The sequence below is a fragment of the Panthera onca genome, chromosome B4 (assembly GCF_046562875.1).
Source record: "Panthera onca isolate mPanOnc1 chromosome B4, mPanOnc1 haplotype 2, whole genome shotgun sequence".
In the NCBI taxonomy this organism is placed as follows: domain Eukaryota; kingdom Metazoa; phylum Chordata; class Mammalia; order Carnivora; family Felidae; genus Panthera; species Panthera onca.
The window spans coordinates 7,964,919-7,976,477 of NC_138345.1; the positions used below are offsets into that span (position 1 = coordinate 7,964,919).

The 11,559-nt window shown below is 40.1% G+C and overlaps 1 pseudogene; it reads right to left on the reverse strand.

Annotated features, from left to right (window-relative positions):
• Positions 1 to 2,330: 2,330 nt before the first annotated feature.
• Positions 2,331 to 2,511, reverse strand: LOC132660410 (U4 spliceosomal RNA; annotated as a pseudogene).
• Positions 2,512 to 11,559: the final 9,048 nt, after the last annotated feature.

Consider the following 11,559-nt stretch of genomic DNA (forward strand, 5'->3'; position numbering starts at 1 on the left):
TCTTAGCCAGGGCAGTAGAAGCAGAGGTGGTAAGAACTGAACAGATCTAGAATGTAATGTGAACACAGATGAGTTGATAAGCCTGCTGAGTTGGACTAACTGAATGAGAGAAGAGAGGAGTCAAGGGTGAAGACAAGGTTTTTGTCATAGCAGCTGAGACTTGGAGTTACCAGTTACTGCAAAGAGAGGGTCGGTAAAGGAATGGGTTTAGAGTGGAACAGCAGGCGTTAGGTTTCGACAACATTAATTTCACGATGCCTGGCAGGTGTTCAAGCGGAAGTGCTCGCTGGCAGTGGTACATTTACGTCTGGAGTTAAAGAGTGAAGCCAGGGTTGGATACATGAACTTGTGAGTTATCCGATCAAAGATGCCATTGAGAACCACAGAACTACATGAGACCACCCAGGAATGAAAGAGCTCAGAACTCAGACTCGGGCAAACCAACGTTTAGAGTGGCAGTTCTCAACTCTTTTTTTCTTCTCCCCCCCGCCCCCCAAGACCCCCTCTACACACTTAAAATTATTAAACTTATATGTATGTGGTTTATATCATTACATATGACGTATATAATGCGTTCATAAAACGTGAATTCTGATACTTACTTCTATGTTCAGTCTACTGGGATATATGTCGTTTTGATTGAAATATATGAAGAAAACCCAGCTGCACAGAGATATGTAATCGAAAAAGGGAGAAACAGTTGAATAGATAACCTTCAGATAATTGTACATATTCTTCTTTGAATGAACATCCAAACTAGACAAATGGCAGTTTCTTAAACATTAGTAACAATGTGGATTATGAAATCATATCTGTCACATTAAAATGTTTTGGTCTATCTTACCCTTTGAATGGAACTTTGACCATGTGAGTTTATAACATCAAACATTGGGTCATTTGGAAAATATTGTTTCACTGAATTATGCAGATCTGCCAAGTGCCTACCACACTGACAAAATCACATTAATTATCATTATTACACGAGAGAATTATAAGCTTGATTGGAACTCTGTGAGGCTTATGGTGGCCAATGCAAGTTTTTCAAAATTCTAAGTTTTACTGGAAAGCTCAGATTTTATCATTGGCAAAAGATACCGTCAGAGTTTTCTTGAGGTGCGGAATCCCTTTATTGATTTTTTGGGAAAATTTCTATGGACAATCTTAAAGGAATGCGATGTCTCCTAGTACAATTTAACACAGGACGAGGCATAGCAGTTACCACCACTGCTTTTCTTCATTACTGCAAATGTCGAAAGAGTCCAAAGGCAAGTAATATCTCGCTATTATGAGTTTTTGTTTGAGTTTGAGGACCTTTGCAAGCGTCTCAGAGATCCCCAGATGTCAGAGGACCATACTTTTAGAACCATCAGCTTAGAGATTAGCTTCAGAAAGTCTTCCAGGTATCATGAGTATAAATGGCATATCCGAAAAAAAATCTTAACAATCATGCAGTCTATTGTTGTGGACTTCAACTTTTTTTTTAATGCAAATGTGACTACGTTCCTTTGAAAAAGTGGAGAGATTCTGAATGTAGTAAATACGTTCATGGGATAGAAAAATGATCATGCTCATGTAAATGAACTGTCTACATAATGAAGTATATGAATTAAACACTTCGTGCGGTTCTTATTCTGTCCTAAATGATGAATAAAAGGAAAAGTTGGTCAAGTTAATTAACACTTTGTTAAAGAACAAAAATGGCATAACAGTAGATTTAGGAATGACTGGACACTAAGATAAAGCATTAAGTCATTAATTTGGTTATCTTGTGAGGACTTTGGGGAGAGTCCTAACAAGGTCGCCATGACTTTGGCAATGACCACAACTATACTGCGCTCAGTAACTTTAAGGGAAGAAAAAAACATATAAAGGAAGAGGGAGATAAGAAAATTGGATAGGTAATTATGCAAAGGTCTTAAGTAAGGGTCAGGTGATTTTCAGAAGGTCAGAAGGCAAAGTGTGTAATCAAAATGGCTGAAATAATAGTTAACCCTAAATGTATTGTCACTTTTCAAACTGACATCAGAGAAAATTTAAAAGGCTGATAATGGTTGTAAGAAGATAATTAGAAGGATAGCCATAGACCATATTAAAGGTAGCCAGATAGCAATGCTAATTAAAAATGTATACAATCTAGGAATACAAATGCACAAAATAAGAACACTAAAACAAATGCAACAAGTTAAGAAAATCTAGAATTAGTCACGATGACATAATTTAAGCGTCCTGTGTGATATCAATTTGAATCTTTTTGTGGGTAGGTTACTTACACTGGTGACCTTTATTATTTGAAGAAAAATTTCTTAACCTTCTGAGATGATTATTCTTTCTCTATTAGTTGACTTTTATAATTTTTTTTAGTGGGTGCCCATTTCTGTGCTATGACTATGTAGAACGTTGGAAAGCATTTTTCAAGTTGTCACGGCAGGGTATTGGGAAAAGTTTTTAATTAGCAAGTAATCGCTTCTCGGATAAACCTCATTGGCTACGACACTGCCACTGCGCAAAGCTTGGAAAGCATTTTTGCAATAAGTAATACCAGCTTACACTTGGACCTGAAAACTAGGTTTTACTGTTTGAAGTTCTCAAATGATGAAAAGCACGGTCACTGTCATTGTGTCTCTTAAAGGACAGTAAAGGACAGTGCTACTCTTTTGAAAACCAATCATGGAAAAGCAAACATGCTTGGGGCACTTTAGTAATTAAAATCCCTTGGGAAAGGGTCCAAAAAGGATGGAACACACTGAAATCTGCTTCATAGTGAATCCAGGCGTCCTTCAGAGCCCTTTTTTAATCTGCAAGAGGTAGAGGTTGTAGGAAATATGTACAACTGTTGAGGGTTTAGGGATGGGCTTACCGTAGAGCAGAGGAATTGACTAGTCCTTTTCGACAATTACAAAACGTTATCACAGAAATAGAGATTTGGGAGGTTTTAAGTCAGGGGACATTCAATTCTCTAAGGTTACTAGAAGCCTTAAGTTATGGTCCTCTGTGCGTAGAAGGTAATAAAGATGTCTTGTCTTGTTTGTGTAATCTTACATTTATGTATGCCTCTATATTGAAAGTTTCACACCCAGTCCTGTTTATTGATAAGCTGATACATTTCTAGTCTTCTCTTTAATTCCATCTTATGATAAAATAATTTATACCCTGATTTCATGCCATGATGAAGTCATCTGCATGGCTCTTCTCTTTTTTTTTTTAATTTTTTTTTTTTACCATTTATTTATTTTTGTGACAGAGAGAGACAGAGCATGAACGGGGGAGGGTCAGAGAGAGAGGGAGACACAGAATGTGAAGCAGGTTCCAGGCTCTGAGCCATCAGCCCAGAGCCCGACGCAGGGCTCGAACTCACGGACCGCGAGATCGTGACCTGAGCCGAAGTCGGACGCTCAACCGACTGAGCCACCCAGGCGCCCCTTTTTTTTTTAAAAAATTTTTTTTAACATTTATTTATTGAGACAGAGAGAGACAGAGCATTGCATGGCTCTTCTCTTAAACATCATTACGCTAAGCTGCAAAGAATTTAGAGAAAGGATGACTGGAAAAGAGTGTTCCTTGAAAAACATTACTTTCATATTGTTAATGATATTTTTGATCCCTGCAATAAACCTTTTGAAAGTATTCACATCTAGCCACCAACCCCCTTCATTTTAGGAACCGACTGGATTATGATAAATCCATCATGTTTTTTTGTGTGTGTTGACAGCATGCACACAAGAAATTATTTTTCAACATATTAAGTATTTTCATAATAAGGTGTACCGAAAGTATAATTCCTAGTAATCCTGAGATACTTTGTCAGGCACTGCTTTCTACAGAAGATAATATCATTTACTTTAAAACTTTTTAAAGATTTCTCCAAGTTAGGTTAAAAGAAAATACTGCTCTCATATAGTTTAAAGACCCAATAGTGAATAGAAATATACAATTTGGGGTTAAAATATGATGCAATGGTGTTCTTCCCTTAATTTTTGAATTACAATCCAATTTGAACTGCTGAAGAAAAAACAGACTAATAACACCAGCTTTTCCAATTGCCGATCTCCATCCCTTCTCCCCGTGTTTACCCAAAGATTCAAGACCATTGTGAAAGTAATCTAATCTATATATTCCAATACTGCGATGCCCACTTCTGGGGCTGAGGAAAACACAAGCACGTATCGCTCTGTAATCTGTGAAAAGACAGCGCTCCTTGGTTTTAGACATTGTGAAGACAGATAACAAAAAAGTTTGCTAAATCGTTCAGGTAAAGATGTTGCAGTTCCTTCAAATGCATAGGATTAAAGGAGAACTTTCTGAAAGTGAAATTTAAAAAAAAAAAAAAGGAGGTAAAAGAAACAGTGTTTCAAACTGAGGATAGTTCTTCCCTCCGTAACATTTACAAATTCCTCTTCGCTGCCCTTTTGGATTAAGTAAAGCTGGTTCCCATAGAAACCGACTGTCTCTGATTTCACAGTCTGTAACACACAAATACCTCAACTTCCAGGAAACAAGGGTGATAGCTCCTCAGAGCTCAAGGACAAGCAGGAGGCTTTGGAAGCACACCTGCCTGGACAGGGGAAAACCACTGAGCTCTAATGTTAAATAAATGGTGCTTGAAAAGACTCACTTTGCATCAGAGAAATAACGTGAGCACTTATCAAACGACTTTCCATAGCCCATCAAGTTATCACAGGCAACGATGAGAACCTGTGATCCATAGAACTTTGTAAGAACTAAAATTCTTCAATCTGCGTGCCACCTTCTTGACTGAGGCGGTACTATGCCAGTGTTTATTGAGTTCCGGAGTCAGCTCCCTTGGGCCCAAACCCTGGATCTGCCACTCCGGAACTGTGTGATCATCTGCAAGGTGCCAACGCTTTCTAGGTTTCTGTTTCATTATTTGCATAATGGGGTGAGGGGAATATGTTCCTTGTAAATTTGTTGAGAGGATCAAATGAGTTTATTCATGTCAGATGATTACGAACACGGCCAAATCACATTATGGACTCCACACATTTAACCTATTAAGAATTTGTCCCAAATCTATTTAAATCATAAAATACTACATACTCTTAATTTTTTTTTTAACATGTATTTATTATTGAGAGACAGAGCATGAGCAGGGGAGGGGCCGAGAGAGGAGGAGACACAGAATCTGAAGCAGGCTCCAGGCTCTGGGCTGTTACAGCTCGAACTCACAAACTGCGAGATCATGACCTGAGCCGAAGTCAGACGCTTACCCGACTGACCCAGGCGCCCCAAAATAGTACATACCCTTAGGCTAATTTTGGAAAGTAGAAGAAAACAGACTGCCTTGCCCTTAATGACATTAATAATATTAAAAATGATTCATATATTTGAAATATTTTCTTTTCATGTCGCATATTTGTTTTTATACATACGTGGGTATACTTTAATGATATAATTTGGTTTCTTGCTTTTTCTGGCTCTATAAAATATAAGGATTCGCTGTTATAAATATCCATAGTTCATAATATTCCATCAAATTGGTAAGGTGCCCCTTACCGTTTTATGCTAATACACTTTATCACTTTGATATTTATAAGCATAAGTTAGCTATTCCCTTTTTAAACTGCAGGTGATTCCAAAACAAAATTATGTAAGGTCACAAACAAAATTTCAAATAAAAAAACAATACCATTATTGGAATTTTACTACAGAGTTTTATTAACATGCATTCATTTGTGAAGAAAAATGTATTAATCATATGGAGTATCGCCATCCAGAAACAACAGATGTAGTAGCCTTTATTAAAAGTTGTTTTCATTCCTCCCATAAAGATTTGGGTAGTGTTTTCATCTCCACTTTTATCCACTTCATTTTTTTATAAGTGAAAAAAATTAATAAATGCAATACAGGGAGGAGTTTGATTATGTTTATCTTGTAACCGATCTTTTAAAATTTATGCATGGTTTTAAAGGCACCGGGGTGGCTCAGTTGGTTAAGCCTCTGACTCTTGATTTCAGCTCAGGTCATGATCTCACGTTTCGTGAGATGGATCCCTGGGTCCAGCTCTGACGGTGCAGAGCCTGCTTGGGATTCTCTCTCCCCCTTACTCTGACCCTCCTCCCTGCACATGCTCTCTCTGTCTCTCTCAAAATAAATGAATAAAATTAAAAAAAATAAAGGGGTGCCTGGTGGCTCAGTTGGTCGGGCGTCCAAATTCGGCTCAGGTCATGATGGCATGGTTCGTGAGTTCAAGCCCCACATTAGGCTCCGTGCTGACAGCTCAGAGCCTGGAGCCAGCTTCAGATTCTGTGTCTCCCTCTCTCTCTGCCCCTCCCTTGCTCGTGCTCTCTCTCTCTCTCTCTCTCTCTCAAAAATAAACAAACATTTTAAAAGATTAAAAATAAAATAAAATTTATGTATGGTTATTTTGGGTCTAAGGAACTGCGATGCTTTTACACCTCTGTCTTGTTTTCAGACACTAGCCTCCCCAGGTAATTTTGTGTGGTTTTATTTTTATATGTCATATTTTTCATTTTCAAATTCATATTTTCATCATTCTTTAAGACAAATTTCATTCCTTTTTAAAAATATATATTTTAAGGTGATGTCAGTCGCTTTTCCCAGCTGTCTGTAGATGTCTCTATTCAACGAGAAGGAGTCTTTTCTCTTAACTTCTCTGGGGCAGCGCTGGGCTGTTTGGTCTCACATCCATGACTCAACCTTTCCTCAGCTCTTCTGTGTAGACCCCTCTCAGGCTGGATTCTCACGCTTCTACTGACTTCCAACCGGGAGTATCTGGTGGGATACTGGCGCTGGGGTCGACAGAGAATGCTGGGCTTACAGCTCTCTTCATCTCCGCTTCCAGTGACGATGTGACTGTGGCAATGTTTCATCTGTGACTCTAGCTTTGGCCTGCCAGTTCTGCCATGGCTCCAGTTCCCCAGGGGAGCCATGGACTTCCCGGGCTCCGCTAACATAACCTTCTTCTATCCTTCCAGCCTGGAGGCAACAGTCATTACTCACTTTGATAAGCAAAGGGCTGGCTCACTTTTCCTGTTCGTTCTTAGCTTTCCCACCACCCACTCCCCCACAGCCTATGCTTGTCGCTATTTTAAACTCCCAAGTGGATTCTGCTTCCTGATTAGTCCATGACTGATCTATTACTCCTCTCCCAATCTGCATTTGTGTTTTCTCTTAAATTGTTGCAGAAAATAATGTTTCCTTCCCAACCTCTACCTAAAAACAGGAGATTTCTTATAATGACCTAAAAGGACTTCTACAACAGCCCTCCAGTGAGCAATAGTGAGGACACTTGTGGGGGACCTTGGTGGGAGGGTTCCAGTGGGACTTTTTCTTGCAACATCAGCATCTTTCTCCAAAGCACCGCCATAGTGCGATGATATAAGAATGTACAGAGCTTGATCTCAGGTAGTTTGATAGAACAATTTTACATTTTTACGGAACCGAAAGGCTGTCACTTAAAAATAGGAGTGACCGTGTATTCACTGGTAAATTCACTTTTGCCAATGCCAATGCCATATTGACTGTCTTCACGAGAGACTATAAAATGGAAGGCACCGTTCACTGGAGCATTTCTTTAACACTGCTTGGAACTGAAGACCTAGTATATTAACTTTGTTGTAAAACCAGTGTATTAAAAGTAAGTGTGCAAAGGATATGCCATTGCACATATTCAGAAGGAGGCTTGCTTCTGGGCATATGAATCGTTCCACTGGCAAGATGCCATCTTACATACTGGACCATCAACTCCCTAAGAGCAGAGACATGCCTATGATATTGGCTGCTCCTAGAATACTGCCTTCCACATGACAGATACTCAACAAGTATCTGTTGTATAAAAGCGAATGAATAAATGAGTTGGTCTGAAAAACCAACTACGAAAATTACCTCATGACTGGGTGCTGGGGGAGCTATCTGGTTCACGATCTGGATACTGTCTTTCTTCACCTTCTCATATTTATAAGGAGTGTTCAACTTAGATGAATGGTAACTCGACTTTTGGGGGTGATCACTTTGTAATATATACACATGTCAAAGTAAAATGTTGCACACCTCCAACTTATGTAATAAAATAATGAAGAATAACAAATAAATAAAAGGAGTGATCAACTTAGGGCTACACTGTGACTGTCTCTGCACCCCACACACCCATAATATAATCACAAACTGTATTTCCAACGGAAGTTTCAGAGAGGATGCCATTCTGTAAGTGAAACACACCCACAGCAAAACAAAACAAACTGACAACAACAAAAACACTAATCTCTTCCCCGCACAGCGGGGTCTTATTTAATGGCTGGCCCAAAGCAAAGCATGGGTTGAATGGACGAAGACTGCAGATTACCTGAGAGTGAGGGGAAAAAAGCTAGTTGGCAGGTTTTCTGCCTTTCTGTTTCTTTTGAACTTATCTCATTCCTTTACCACTTTCTTAAGAAACTTCAGGGCCAGTTGAAGAATTAACTCCTAATAAACTGAATGACTAGTTTTCAACAAGTGTGTACCACCTTTCTGATGACTAAACACTCAAAGTTTTATAAAAATACATTAGAGCCATTCCATGGTGATTTGGGTATGGCAAAGCTTGGGTGGATCTAAAACAACCCAGTTACTGACATCTTGGTTCTTTGTTTTGTGTGTTGGAGAGAGAGAGCATGAGTAGGGAAGAGGGTCAGAGGCAGAAGGATAGAACCTGAAGCAAGCTTCACGCCCGACACAGGGCTCAATCCCATGACCTTGGGATCATGACCTGAGCTGAAATCAAGAGTTGGACGCTTCATGGACTGAGCCACCCAGGTGCCCCATTTGTTTGTTTGTTATTTTTGTTTTTTAACAGCATAGTCTTCGGGATTGGGACTTTTACACTGGAATATTGCCTTGGAAATTCAGCAGAAGACAGGCTGGTACCGCAATGGACAACTGAGGTCACTGTAATCGCCCCCTTGGTTCGCCCGTCACCGGCCCCTTTTCCCGTCTCTTTGGTGATCAGTTGAGACCTACTGTTGCCTTACCAGGGCCTAACCAGGCAACAGAAAAGGACAGCGAATGGGGCCCATTGTAATATTTACCTATCAATCCAGGATACTGTGAGTTTCCTCATCCATAAAACAGAGTTAATTAAACCTGTGCCCTTCCTAATCATAGGGGTGCATTTTGAATGAACAGAATCGTGTTTTAAAAACCCACTGGGCTTCAGAAAGAAAGGGCCTGCATACACACAAGCCATTATCATTGTTAGTGGGTTGACTTACTACTGAAACCACCCCTGCATCGCCTGCTTTCTTTGCGCAGTGCTGGCTCTCACACTGTGCTCCGCACTGCTGACTTTTGGCCTCGCAGGGGTGGAGGATGCCACACAGTGCCGCAGGCACGCTCACGGAAAAATGAGAAAGAGCGGTTTTTACACTGGATGTGTTTCGGCCGTCCAATCCAAAAGAAATTATGCTCTTGTGCGTTCTTTCTTCGCTTCTGACCCAGGCTGCTTTCACTCTCTACACCAACGAGCTATTTTTGAAAAGACATTTGTTTCACGGTCCCGAGAATCCTGTCTGACCCTCTGTGGTCTGTTTTTCTCCTTTTAAAAGTCTTTGTTGCCACTTTTTAGATGCTTGGTTTAATACCATCGGAATGTATCGGAATGGAGCTGAATATGGACTCACTTTTGTGAATTAGTAAAAGCGGGGTAATTAATAATAATGCTTCCACGAAGATATACATTGTGCAGATGAAGGCTGTTTTGGCATCCCCACAACTGGCTAGCAAATTTCTTCCATAAATTGAATTCATTATCAAAAACACTTAGCGAACCAGCCTTTAAAACTCTCATTAAATTTTTTTTGAACCACTTTAATTAAAATCTTCTGAATTCTTAGTGTGTTTCTCTTTCAATTTATGGAGAAAATACTTTAGACTAAACCCGCAGGATTACAAGCCTGTAACAACCACTTTTAATCACAGGACTTGAGATCTCTGTCACAGTTAAAGTCATCTCTCATCATCTTTAATACAATGTTTTGAACTGACAAAAAATGGAAATGGTTCCAATCAGCAAAATAATATTTCACAGGAACTATGACTTATTCTTCTTCCCAATAGCGTTAATCAGATTTCATTTATTTTTATAGCACGCCAGGCATTAGCATTACCCTCAAGACACAGCCCCCTTTCTATTTGTCCTTGGATAAGTTATCTGCTGCATTAGGATAACTTTCTTCCTCAAGATAAATGTTCCCTGATAAAACAATATTATTAACCTGTAGCAATTGCGAGGTGAAATAAATGTAGTTGTCAAGTCAAATTTGAAGTGGGGGAAGAAATGTGACAGATTTAAAAACTGCAGTATTGTTCTGTGCTTCTTTTGAGTTCATTTATCTTCCCAGCTATCGTGTACGACTGAATGGTAGAGAAGGGGTCTGCAAGTAAGAGGCAGTGAGAAGAGATGAATTAGCAGCACGCACGTGTGGATTCTGATGCTTCGAGGGTACCGATAATATTGCACCCTGAGTAATCCTGGCCACTTCACCTCGACTCAGTTTAATGCAAAGGGCCATTGGCTTCTTTCTCAACAAAAGGAGGTAAAAGTGTTTCAGTGTGGTTCTCATGCTCCTTCCCATATTGGATAATACTCTACGACCAGCCCTTCCCGAGCAGCCAGCAGAGGTAATCTCTAAATGCCTTTAAGGGAGCGGGACCCCTATCTTGCTCCGTGGCAATCCACCCATCCCGGTGCCCATCCCATCCCAGCACTGCGCGACTGCCGAGAGCCAATTATGTGTTGTTTGCTGTGCTAACTCGCCAAATTCTCCCAAGACACACTGAGACAGGTCTTGATGTCACCTGCATTTTGCAAATGAAGAAACTGACGTGTAGAGAGACAAAATAGCTTGCCCATGGTCACAGAGCTGACAAGCAGGGTTCAAACTTGAGACTGTCTAATTCTAATTAGGACTAACTCTTTAACTATTAGCCTTGGTGCCACCAGCTGGTCTGTGTGTCTGTCTTCACGAGGCTGGTTTTGTTTTTTTTTTTTTTCACCTTCAATCTAGAAAGGCGAGATGGCAAAGGCACAGAACAGCACCCAGTGTCCACTTCTGGCGAAGCCGGACTCTTTATGGAAGGAGGCAGCTTTAACATGAAATACGTGCAAACTCCTGGGGGTGGTGGTGCATGGGAAGGACCTAAACCATGATGCAGGGACACTCTCTGGGCTTAGGGAGTACATTCTGTTATTCAGAGCATACCAGAGGTATCGAAAACAGCGTGGTGTCAGCAGCAATGCCCTACTTATGTAAGTATTCTTACTTTGCTCGATTAAGGAGGCAATGATTTCAAAGAGGAAAATGGGTGGAGCCGAAAAAGAACAAAAAGGGAGAAAAAGCCAAGTTCATGCATGCGTAAGCAATATAACATTGTAATCTACTCACACATTGCATAACCTGAAAACAAGTCGGTATTTTATTCATGGGATGCAGCATGGACTATGTGAAGTAGAATAACGGTGTTACTGGGACCACTAGACCTAACAACGCCTTTTTTTGGACGCTTCAGTATTAACAAACGAAATATAAATAATTCCAGAGGTCACAA